Source organism: Miniopterus schreibersii, assembly GCF_964146895.1.
Source record: "Miniopterus schreibersii genome assembly, chromosome: 3".
NCBI classification, from domain to species: Eukaryota; Metazoa; Chordata; class Mammalia; order Chiroptera; family Miniopteridae; genus Miniopterus; species Miniopterus schreibersii.
In genome coordinates, this window is record NC_138103.1 from 68137076 (window position 1) to 68149386 (window position 12311).

Genomic DNA, 12311 nt, shown 5'->3' on the forward strand with positions numbered 1-12311 from the left:
TTTATATATAATGAATGAATCCCAAATTTGACTATACATCAGAATCACCAGGAACATTTGTGGAAATGTAAACTCCCAAGGGTCATCCCTGGACTTATGGAATCAGAGTGGCCCTCCTCCCCCTCTCCCATAGGGGACAGGGGCGGGCAGGAATTTGAACAGTTCATACCCCAAATCATCCTGACGATATGACTGGGGAGACTCCACTTTGTCACAGTCAGAAGAGGGTAGCAATCAGCATTCCTTTGCTCCATGGTTTGTATTTTTTTGTGAGGCAAATATGTTAATAGTACAATAAAGGTCATTATTTCAGATGACTTTAGAAGATAATTTAAATGAATGAGGATTTTGAAAAATAAAGTGAGTAAAGGAACGGCTTCACTTTTCAGTCATTTAAACCTATAGCTGCTCACCGGCTCTTCATAGCTGAGCAGCGCGAAGCCTGCCCATCAAGTTGCTAACATTCCGGGGCCTGGGCTCCCATTGGAGAAGTGGTGAGACTTGGAAAGTGACCACCAGAATAAATGGGAGGGGTTCCCCTCTTGCTGTGGGGCTTCCACCATCTTTGCATCTGCTGTTGCTTTGGGATAAGGTTTCCTTGTAGGGCAGAGCATGGGGAGGAGGCAAAGGGTTCAGGCAGGAGCTCACAGGACACAGCAGCAGACCCAGGAGGCCAGGGAGCTGCAGGCTTTGGGTTAGGGAAACAAGAGAGCAAAGGGAAAGAGGTGGAAGTGTTCATTGCAATCCGCACCAGCTGTTAGATCTCGGTTCTGGAGTTTGGTTAAGAGAAGAATTCAGAGCCAAGGAACTCAAATATAAGCAAAAGTTTATTTGGAAAGTCACAGAGGTAGAAGAAGTGAGCTATGGAAGAATTGAGCCATCTGGGCTTCGTGGACTCTGGAAGCAAGTTACAGAGGCAAAGAAAGGCCCTTGGAGCTTAGGAGGAAGAAAGGCAAAGAAAATGCGCCCAGGGGAAGGAGGGGGAAAGGCCTGGGTGTGCTCCGTAGAGAGTGAGCTGCACGGGGTCCTTTGTCTTAAATGTTTTTATCTCTTTCTTGCAGGTGAATATCTTAAGGGAGGCCTCAGGGGAGGGTCTCAATAGAATACTCATCAGCTTTTCCAGGTGTGCTCTTTTGAGGTCGTGGTCTCCACTGATTGGTCGGTGCCAGGACAGGGGGTCATTAGTCATGGCAGCTGGCCTTGAGGCAGCCATGGTGTCACTTGTCTGGTTTTGCTGTTTTTCTGGGCCTGGAGCTGAAACGCAACTGAGGCCTAGATGTTATCTCTAGTTTGACCAAAACTCTGTCTCTGTGGTCAATGGACCGAGGCTTTGTTCCTGAGATTATTTGATGCCTGTCTGAACCTCATTGTCTTGAGGGCTTAATGCTTACAGGAGTGGTTGTACAAGGACTTATATGGGAGTTCTATGAGGCTATTCTCTGTCCCACCCGTGTTCCCCCTCTAAGGGGGTCTATATGCTAGGGAAAGCAAGGTCAGGGGAGGTCTGAACTGCATGACCAGTGATATGAAAGGTCCGAGGGGTCTAAACCCCATGCCAGCGACATGCTAGGAGAGGAAAGTCACCCTGGGGTGAGGTCCCACCCTACAATACTTGTGTTTCCAGTTTTGCCTGTGGTTAGGCACCTGGGGCTTTCCACCCTGGTGACCTTCTGTACCTGGCCAGTCGTTCTACTCTGCTCAAGTCTGTCTAGCTGCCTGCTCTATCAGAAAAACAAAGGAAAGCCTTAGAGAACATCAGTTCCCTTAGGGGAAAACAGTGGCTGACTTACTCTGTGCTGAAGGTTCCCTGGAGAGGGCTGAGGACAGAGCTCACATAGAGGGACAAGGAGGCACACTGCCCCTGCCCATTCCCCCTGGCCCTCGAGCTTTACATCAGGAGTTGCTTCCACGGGGTCTCTGCAGAGACTGGTGGAAGTTCTGCTCCCCCCCAGCAAGGTCTCCCACCCCAGCCAGAGCTCCTCCCTGGTGTGTAAATGCACATTCCTATTGCTTCTTAGAAAGTTTGCCTTTTGACTTGGAAGCTTCCACTTCCCTTAGTACATTAGGTGACTGGGATGACAACTATATTTATCCTCTTTAAAGCTGGAGGAGCTGCGTTTCACTCTAGCTTGAGGGTTCTCTGTGACCTACTGTCCACTCCTGGGTTGACTCCTCTGCCCCCCACCCCCACCCTTGCCTTGTCTGTGGGCTGTTGCCCCCACTGGACTGTATGCCTGTGGAAGGCAGGGAGTAGGTCTTACTCACCTTTGGGTCCCAGCACCTAGCACGGTGTGTGGTACTCAGCCAGGGGCCAGTGAATCTGATATAACCATCTGGGTAAAGTAGCACATACATCACCTGTCAGCCACCAGCTGAAAGAGCTAGGTTCCAATTCTTTTCTGCACATATTAGGGACATGTTTTAAATAGTTTTTTAAAACAGTATAAGTATGGAGTAAAAGTTTGCCATAAATAATGTCTAATGAGGTCTTTTACTCCCCTCAGACGTCTTGAGTGGCCCCTCCTGCCTCTGCGGTGGGATGCAGAGCCTGGGTGTCCAAGCACCCCCTGAGGTGGGTGTGAAGGGCCGCCGCACAGCTCTGGAGCTGGGCCAGGCTGCTGGGGAGATGCCCAGCTGGAGGCCCTCCAGGCTGCTGCAGGATGGGCTTCGCGCGGCCTTCTAACCTACAGCAGCTCAGGCTGCCGCTCAGCCTCTCCAAATCCAAAGGCCTCTGCCTGCCCTGGAGCCACTCCCCACAGTCCATGGCTCTTCTGGATGCTCCATCCTTTCAATTCAGTCACCAGCATTTGCTGAGCACGTTACCTTCCTGCACGCCCGACAGGCTCCTGAAGAGCTCATGGCTGGTGCCATTCGCATGGATGGAGACCTCCTGCTTGTGAAACAGACATCTTGGTGGTGTTTCTTTGGGAGAAGGCCCTGAGCTGTCCCACTGCGATGTGTCACTACAGCCTTCTCTCCAGCTCTCTCAGGGTTTGAGAGGCTCGGCCTCCAGCTTATATCAAGGTTTCCATTATGTTAACAAAAAAAGATGCCAAAACAAGCCAACAAAAATTGTGGCATATTTTACATTTAGTTTAAGAAAGTGGTGCTTTTAATAAGATATGTCAGTTTGTTGATTTTTTTGCACAGCAAACATGATTGAAAAATATTTGATGGATGTGAAATATCAAAAACTTTATAGCAAAATGATGTAACTTTAAATATTTGATGATCGTGACTTTCATGAGACTATCATGACTATTATGATTTAAATAATTAGTACATTCTATTCATAATCTATTGATTAAATTCTAAAAATAGACCAAAGATGTCCCATCCCAGAAGGAAGTGTCACACAATATAGATGTGCTAATTATAGGATAAATATAAGAAATAGAGAAAATGTTCATTTATAGTGCATTAGGGACAGTCTGGGTCTGGGAATTTTAAATTGAATGATGACATCTTTCCATTCTCTCATTTTATCTCTGCTGCAGGGAAAGGTTTAAAATTGAGACTTTGTGACCACGTGGCATTGGATAAATAGGCTCCCTGTCCCTCCCCTATGACAGCATTGTGATCAGCCTGCCAGCACCCAGCCCAGCTGCACAGCTGCAGCCAGGGCTAGGGCTCCACATGGCAGCCCTGTGGGCAGGAGGCCCACAGCTTTACCACTGTGTCTGTGGCAGGGACGTGTCCCAGTGGAGACGCATAGGTTTCACCCCTTCCCTCGGTCCCTTTACCATCTGCAAGGCCCTGGCTCTCAGTCTGCTTTCTTCCCTGCAGTCAGCCAGTTTCTCTTTGCTTTCCTTCAGACCATTGGAACAATTTGCCCACAGAGTAGGAAAATACCTGGGAGTTTACATCCCCCTGGGGACTGTCCTTAGCCAAGCACTGACTGGTTAGGGGTATTAGCACTCCAGCTCTTCCTCTGATTGAATCTGCTCTGAGACTGACTTTGTCATCGATGTAGCCCATTTACTTGGCCTGCTTCCCTTCCTGGTCCTACTTCCTCCCCCCTGACCCCTTTCCCCAGGAAACTCTCCTAACAAAGTGTTTTCACCTGCACCTTTGTCCCACTCTCTGCTCCTGGGGCATCTCTACCTAGGAAAGGAACTTAGCCCTGTTACTCAGGGTGACTTTGAACAAGGTACTGGTCCTTTTTGAACCTGTTTCTTTATGTGCAAACTTGAGATAGATATACCAGACTTGTAGGGCCATTGGAAGCATTAGAGGTCATGAGTACAAAACATCCGGCAGTCAGCTGCAATAGATGTCCACTCTTATAGCTGTTTCCCAGGGCTTCAGGCTCACTTATCCCTGCCATTGACAATCTTTCCAGCTGGAGCAAGTGGGGACTGGAAGAGCTGGGCTGGAGAAGCAAGTCCGGTGGTTTCTTGCCCTAGGACTGAGCCCAGGGCCCTTTCAACTTATGTGGGTCTGAGTCATTCAGCTGTGAGCTTTTTAAAACCCTTAGCACAAATCGAGATGTAAGATCATGATTAGGGGTGTGGGTGCCAGGAGAGGATTCAGGATTTTATCTCACTCACTTTCAGGGTTGTATCCTAACCAGGAAAATTCTGACTACTTTTTTTTCTTTTAACAAGGTTTACTCTGACAAGAGAGGCCATGCCTCCTCAGGTCTATCTCTGTGTTTTAGAGCCTCATTGGGGCCTGTGAATTGGTAACAAGCTGTGGTCCTGTGTTCAGGAAGTTCTCAGAATTTGTCATGTTATGTGCAGTATCATGTAGGCAAATCCATGTGATTCATTTCCCGTTTCTCCAGCCAGAGAGTTACTGGGATCTAATAGCGTAAGATCCACTCTCGGGCTCTGTCCCCAGCTGTTTCATTTTCTCTCACTCCTTCATTTCACTCGCTTCATTCTTCCCAGACAGAGAATATAATACTCTTAGGTCAACTACCCTGAACATCTATTCTCTGAGGTCTTAAACTTCTGCTTTGGGTGCTACCTTAACCCCCAAAGAATTCCCCTTTACTATTCATTGTACATGCAGATAGTAAAAATAACCATTAAAAACGAGTCAGAGGTGGTCTGGTAAAATTGTATGCTTTGGGCAGATAAGATGATGCTCGGGAGAGAGGCTGGACTGGGCAGGTGGTGGGTACAAGAAGTGAGGGTGGCGGGGTATGAATCTGCGTGTGGACAGCTCTCTCAAAAACAGTTTGGCTTGGTCCTGGTGGCAGAGCCTATAGCACACCGGACACACCTTGTTGCCTTCGGTGCAAAGGCTGAGAAAAGCTGCCCTTGCTCGTGAGCAGTGAGAGGCAAAAGCAGAGGGACACAGTGTGTGCGTCTAAGACTGTCACGGTGAGCTAGTGCCACATGCAGTCGTCGGTGGTCTCCCCTGCGGCACAGAGCTGGTGTTGCCACAGCAGCCCTCTCCCGGGGGGTCTCTAGGTAAACAGGAGGTGGGGTAGATGGTACAACAGGCTCCTCCACCTGGAATTCGCCTCTTAGAAAGTGCTCTCTGAAGGTCTGTAGCCTCTGTGGTGGGAGCTCCCCAAATTCCTGCCACCTAGGTGAGGTCAGTTTCTGTCCTCTGAGGAAGGGCGCCCGATGAGCCCTTGTGGAAGAGTTGAGGTGCAGAGGAGGTGGGGATGGAGCTTCATTCCCAAGGCAGAGCAGGAGCCCGAGAACAAACTCCCCTGGGGGCCTTTGTTAGAGCAGCCCCGTGGGCCTCCACCCCACCCCAGCCCTTGACGTCGAGGCTCAGGCTCTGGAGCGAGGCCTCAGCACCCTGACTCTCCTTTCTCTGCTCCTCAAGGATTAAACATTTAGTTACAGGTCACAATTGCAAAAGTGCACCTGAGATCCATACCACCTTGCCGTGGCTGACTCAGGGCAAAGAGTCAATAAAAGCAAAGTCCAAACCAGGAGAGGGTTCCTATTTCCTCCAAGGACGTTCATAAAGGGAGCACTGTTGCCAAAGGATATAACCACGATGCCAATTAGTCCTGGAAGCACATCTCAGGTTACTAAACCTGATGCTGATGGAAACCATCAGAGCCCCCTTACCACCGTGTGTACACAGCACTCCCCACACCTGTCAGGTCGTCCTGTTTGCCCAGAACATTAACTGGCCCTTCCCTGATTTCTCCTAATCACCCCTGATCCTAGGTATTGGGCCTGTGTTTTTGGGCCCTGCCCTGCTTTATTTCCAGGGGACCTATTTGTTATTATTACACAGTGTTTTTCATGGAAACATGGCATGTAGGTGGTCAGGGGTTGCCTCCTGTTTCCCAGACATCCAACCTTCCACCAGACAGCCTGCTCGGAGCCTTCATTTTCTTGCTCATGTGTAGCCGCCAGTTTGGTTAACAACACGTCTAGGCAAATAATTTTCACCCACTCGCTGAGCATTTGCAGACACACGGGTGCTGTCCTTAGACCGAGGGACTGGTTACTTTCAGGAGGGGTATGTGGCTGCCAAACAACAAGGGTCTGTAAAGCAAGGCCCGTCGTTTATTTTATGCCCAGGCCCACAGAGAACAGGAAGCTGGCACAGGATGGTTCTGTGAAATCAGGTTCTCCGTCAGTTACTGGGGGTGGAGGCAGCTCGTGGGTGGGGCTTCTTCCTGTGGGGACCCAGAGAGTGCCCAGGATCCCCCCAACACGTACTGGCGTGGACCTCAGGGCTGGGAACAGAATTCTTGGCTCCAGCCCCAACTCCATGAACGCTCATACTAAAGCTGCTGGCGGAAGGCCGCGCACTGCTCTTGTATGGATTACCTGGGATGCTGCTGAGGGGAAATCCTTAGAGATGAACTGACCTGTACTCTGAGGTGTCAGTTAGAGCTCAATTCAGGCCAAATACAGTCTCAGAACTACTTGGCCTCCCTCTCGAAGTCTATCCATGGCAGATTCTCCTGGTAAGGCTATCTCCACGGCTATATCAGATTGACAGGCTGTGTGGCATTTTCCCAACTCTGTCTGCTAACTGCTGACTACTGCTGGGAGATGGGTTTCAGGAGTTGTCCAGAGGCCTCAGTGGCCCTTCCTTGGCCACTTTGTGACAGCCCTATGCTGGGTTTATAGAAACAAGACAGAGATAGAAGACCCAGTCATCTTCCCAGGCCAGGACGAGATGTGGCCACAGCTGCTGCTTGCTGGGAGCTTGTGGTCTGTGGGAATTCAGCTCTGGCAATGGTGTCAACAGGAGGTGGGGCATGGGGACCCCTACAGCATCTTATCAAATGCACACTGAAGTCTTCTACAGCGTGACTACTGAGTGGGAAATGGGTGAGACACAGGGACAATGTGTGCTTTGTACCTACATTGACTCCTAGGAACGGCATCATAAAACATCCTGTCACCAACTGATCAAATGGAAATTCATTTCCCATAAGAACAATGTTATATTTGAGAGGTATGTCCCTAGAGGAAGACTTGAGTCAAATGCAACTCCAGTAACACTAGTGACTGTGTCTGCGGTCGGCACTCTGACTCCTAGCACCACGTTTCTACTTTGCTCCACTGCTCCTGACTGCTCCTGGCTCCCTTTTCTTTGTCTTATAGATTCTGCTTACTCATGAGTTTGGTCTACTCAGGCATCTCTTTTAGATGGTTCTTACTGTCTCAGTACTTCCATTTATTACTTTCTTCCTTTGCTTTTTAAAATACGTCTTTATTGATTTCAGAAAGAGGAAGGGAGAGGGAGAGGGAGAGAAACATCAATGATGAGAGAGTCACTGATCGGCTGCCTCCTGCACGCCCTCTGCTGGGGACCGAGCCTGCAACCCAGGCATGTGACCTGACTAAGAATTGAACTGGGGCCCGGCCGGGCGTGGCTCAGTGGTTGAGCGTCGACCTAGGATCCGGGCGATTGGGGTTCGATTCCCGGTCAGGGCACATGCCCGGGCTGTGGGCTTGATCAATGACTCTCTCATCATTGATGTTTCTATCTCTCTCCCTCTTCTTTCCTCTCTCTGAAATCAATAAAGATATACTTTTTTAAAAAAAAGAATCAAACTGGGATCTCTTGGATCCTAGGCCGATGCTCAACCACTGAGCCATGCCTGCCAGGCCCACTTATTGCTTTTTCTGTGTGTCTTTACATATTTACCTTCTAGTACCAACTCCCAAATGTTCTCTCTCTCTCTTCCAGATGCTCCTAGAAAGAGAGTTAGCTGTTCTTAGGTCAAGTATTTGTTCCTGATTTAATCTCTATTGATCCAAATAGTGGGACTCATTTGGGGTGATTTTTGCTGAACTCCTTAGAAGGGTTTATGGGGTTGGCAGGCTTTCTAGTGACCAGTATACTAATTCCTCCCTTCAGCAGGCTGACTTGAAACCTTATTAACATGCTTTTCTCACAGTACACACTTCACTGGAAATTGATGCAATCAAATTGCCCTTAGCAAGGATTGTTACATGAAACAATGGTGAAGACAAGCATAGTTTCCTGGAACTTGAATAAATTAATAGAGCAGAGAATGTGAAACATAGGATATTAAAGAAGGGCAGATAGTTAAATCTTATACATAACCCAATTGTTCCAGTTATCTATTGCTACCTAGTAAATCATCTCAAAAGTCAGTGGAATCAAACTACAACCATTTCATCCTACTCCCAGATTCTGCGGGACAGGAACTTGGATAGGACATGGTGGATGGCTCATGTTTGTTCTGCGGTATCTGGGGCCTCATCTGGGACTGACTAGGACAGCTGGGGACAGAAATCATCTGGAGATTTCTTCAGGCAAATGACCGATGCCTGGGCTGGGGTGACTGAAAGGGTGGTATCAGCTGGGGCTGTCAACCAGAGCACCTACACATGGTCTTGCTACAGGGCTCAGATTTCAAGAGTAAGCCAGTGAGCAAAGTGGAAGTCTCATGACCTTGAATGACCTAACCTTGGAGGTCATAGAATATCACTTCCACCATACTCCATTGGTCAAAGAAGACACAAGCCCACCTAGGCTCATGGGGAGGGGACATAAACCTTACGTCTCAATGGAAAAATGTGACAGAATTCGTGGCCTCCTCTGATAAAGGCCACACCAAAGATCAATTTTCCCTATCCTTTAAGGATTGCTCCCTCTGGTATGCTTGGGAAAGGGAGGTTATCTCTAATTAGTTCCTAAATCTCCTGTAACAGCCAGCTGCTCGTTCACAAAGTGTGTCTTTTCCAAGCCCACTGAAGGCCACCTCTCCCCTTGCTGAGGATCTTGGCAGTTCAATAAGGGGTAGTGGTTTCAATGTTGCAATTCTGCTGTCTCCTCAAGGGTCTCCATGAAGAGGGCAGACAACATAGGTTAGGCCCCATTTCTCACTTTCCTTGACATAATTCACATTGGTGTGGATTTATCAGATTTTGTGTAAGACTGAGAGAATCAGAAGAAACAACAATATGTGGAGAAAGGCATTTAAAACTACATTATGGCCACAACTCTGCCCAGATTACAAATGAAAAGTCCCCGAGTTGTTAGCAAGGAGTTCACTAGATGATCACCTAGACAAATACTTGGCAAAAGGCATAACTAAATATTTATTGAATGATTGAGTTGAATGATTAAATGATTGAGTTGCTATTTGAATGAATGAATGCATAGATAGGAAGTATGTAAGAAATGATTATAAGAAATGTCACAGTTTAAACGACTTCTCATTAAAAACATGCCTATCTTATTTGTTGCACACAAATATTATCATGAATATCACTGATTCTTTTTAATAACATTTTTTGTTTATAACTTATATGACTTTCCATTTGTAACTTTCACACTGAGTCTTCATTTTTAGACCGGGGAGCAGTTAAAGTTCTACACAATAATCCAGAAATAGCACTGAACTTCCCCAACGGCCTTTAAAAGTCCAGATTTCTATTTATATTTCTACCTACATGGGTGCAGATCTCTGCTGTCCACGTGGGCAGTAGCAGTGGTCCTGGCTGAGGCTCCAGAGTTGACAACTGCTGCTCTTGCCTTGGTCGATGGCGTTTCTGCTAATGAATTCCCTGCTGACTCCACACCCATTCCCAAGGCCTCCAATCTGAAGAACAGGAAAGGTAAATACTGGCTTTCTCAGCCTCCCTCAGTACAGGGTTTGTCATGCGACAGAGGTGGAGAGAGTGAGACACACGCAGAAGACCTGTTCAGTTGTTAGCGTTAGTGTAAAGGGCCAGACGGTCACCTGCTGTGTTCCATGCCCTGAATGCGGATGTGTCGGTGGAGGTACAGAACCGTCCCGCAGTAGTGGAACAAGAAGCTGATGCCCTAAGATAACAAGAGCCTAGGTTCTTGTTAACATAGTGCCCAGCTCTGGACATTGCCTACCTTAGGGACGCTTGTTATGTGAGTAAAGTAAATCCCTGCTTGTTTCAACTTTCCATAGTTGGGCTTGCTATTAACTGTAGCCCAAAGCATCTCTCACTGATAAAGCTAAAATAGGCTATTTTTAATCTAAGTCTAATATTAATCTAAATATACCCTTAATCTAAATAAGAATCTAATTTTAATCTAAATATAAATACTTGAAGAAGGGGCCCAAATTTAAGGGGTAACAGCCTTTCCTGTTTGCACACTTTGTTTTTGTGATGAGACCACAAATAGCAATTTATGAGACACTACTTCAGATATTTATAAATCCTGGCCCTTCCATTTTACTTCATGGCAAACAAATAAGCCCAGGCTATGTTTCTCAGATTTTATAACAGAAAAAGCTTTCAAAAATGTGACTCACTTTTCAGAATAGTAGAAATATCCCCTTTCCCAACTTCTAGTTGGTCTAAGACCTAGACACTGTCCCCCAGTTAATGTCAAAGCTATTTTGGAATTAACTAATTAATAACATACTGTATCAGCAAGCAACTCGAAATGTTCAGGCTCCTATGCTGTGATTATGTATCTGTAGCAGAAGAGATGGGTAGAGCAATAAGTCTTTTGGCCCATCATTGAAATTTAAATGAAACTGTTTAGACTATGATTATTAAATGCTAACTGAAAACGCAGAAACATTTCCAAATTCACTTCATGCAAAACCTCCAAAATGCTTAGCTCTTTTCATCTCTAGGAATCGGGGGAGCCTGAAGCTTTGACTGAAACCACGACGTGAGCCCTTCCACCTCGGCCTCTCCTCTATCTCCCTGCCTTTCCCCCGGAGCCCAATGTTAATAGGTTGCACATGCTGTTAGCTGAGCCTCCGTTCCCCCCCAAAGTCAGCACAGCCAAGACGCCCTGCCTTTCGGCGTCTCACCAGGGCCTGGCTTGGGTTTCATGCGATCTGAAGCTCTCTCGCATGAAACCGGGAAGGCTGCAGTGAGCGCTGTGGAAAATGTGAAACATCAGGCATACGATGTATTTTTCAAATCTGGACTCTGTAATCGAAACTTGGCCTGTTTGCTGTCTGGCTGATAAGGATGGATGAAAGATGAAGACTTTGCTTTGCTGTCTCTCCAGCAGCATCTGAGCATTGATCTTAGAAGGGACGCTGCAAATGAAAGGGATGGTGAAACTGGACAGTCTTTGTGTTCTGCCTATTTGTAGTCATTGCTAAAGTTGGAGCTGCCTGGACATCTAGCTGGACCAGGAGCTGGAGCTGGAGCTGGAGCTGGAGCTGGAGAGGAGGCAGGCGCAGAGTGACCAGATGTGAGGCTCCAAACAGGCCGAGGCTGCGGAAAGAGTACTGACTGCACTATGTCTGTGGCAGGGAAATATGTCTGTTTGTGGTGGCAGCCTCCCTGGAGAGGGAAGGGGCTGCTGCAGCTGAAAAATGGCAGGATCTGTCTTGAGCAAGCCTACTGTTTTTAGGCATTCACAGCTGCTTTTTTGTAAAAAAAAAAAAAAAAATTCTTGCTTTTGACCTTTCAAGATGGGCAGGACTGTGCAGAGTATTTTCATCAGTTTGTGGTGTGTCTGCTTTGCCTCTGCAGAGGCAGGATGTCATATCTGTCCTGTCTGTTCAGGGTTTTACAGTCTCTTATTGATTACTCCTTACAGACCCCACGAGGGAACTGGGGTCTATAAGCATGAACTGGCAAGCTCATATTTTATTTAGCTCACCTGAGTGCATTGGGCTTCTTTGCTCCTGACATAGTGGTGGTGGGGGGGCTGTTTTTCCCAAATATGTTTCGGTGGCCCACTCATATTTAATGATATTATAAAAATCACTAATTTTGACCCTGACCCTTAAAAAGAAATACAATTAACATCACAACCTGGTACATCTTCGGAATGTTTTACATACAATGTATGTACTCCAATAGTTTCTGCTTTACTCTGTTTTATTTTTAAAAAGGTGCTCATGACCACTAAATTTATTTCATGATTCACTAAGGAGCTGCAACTCGCAG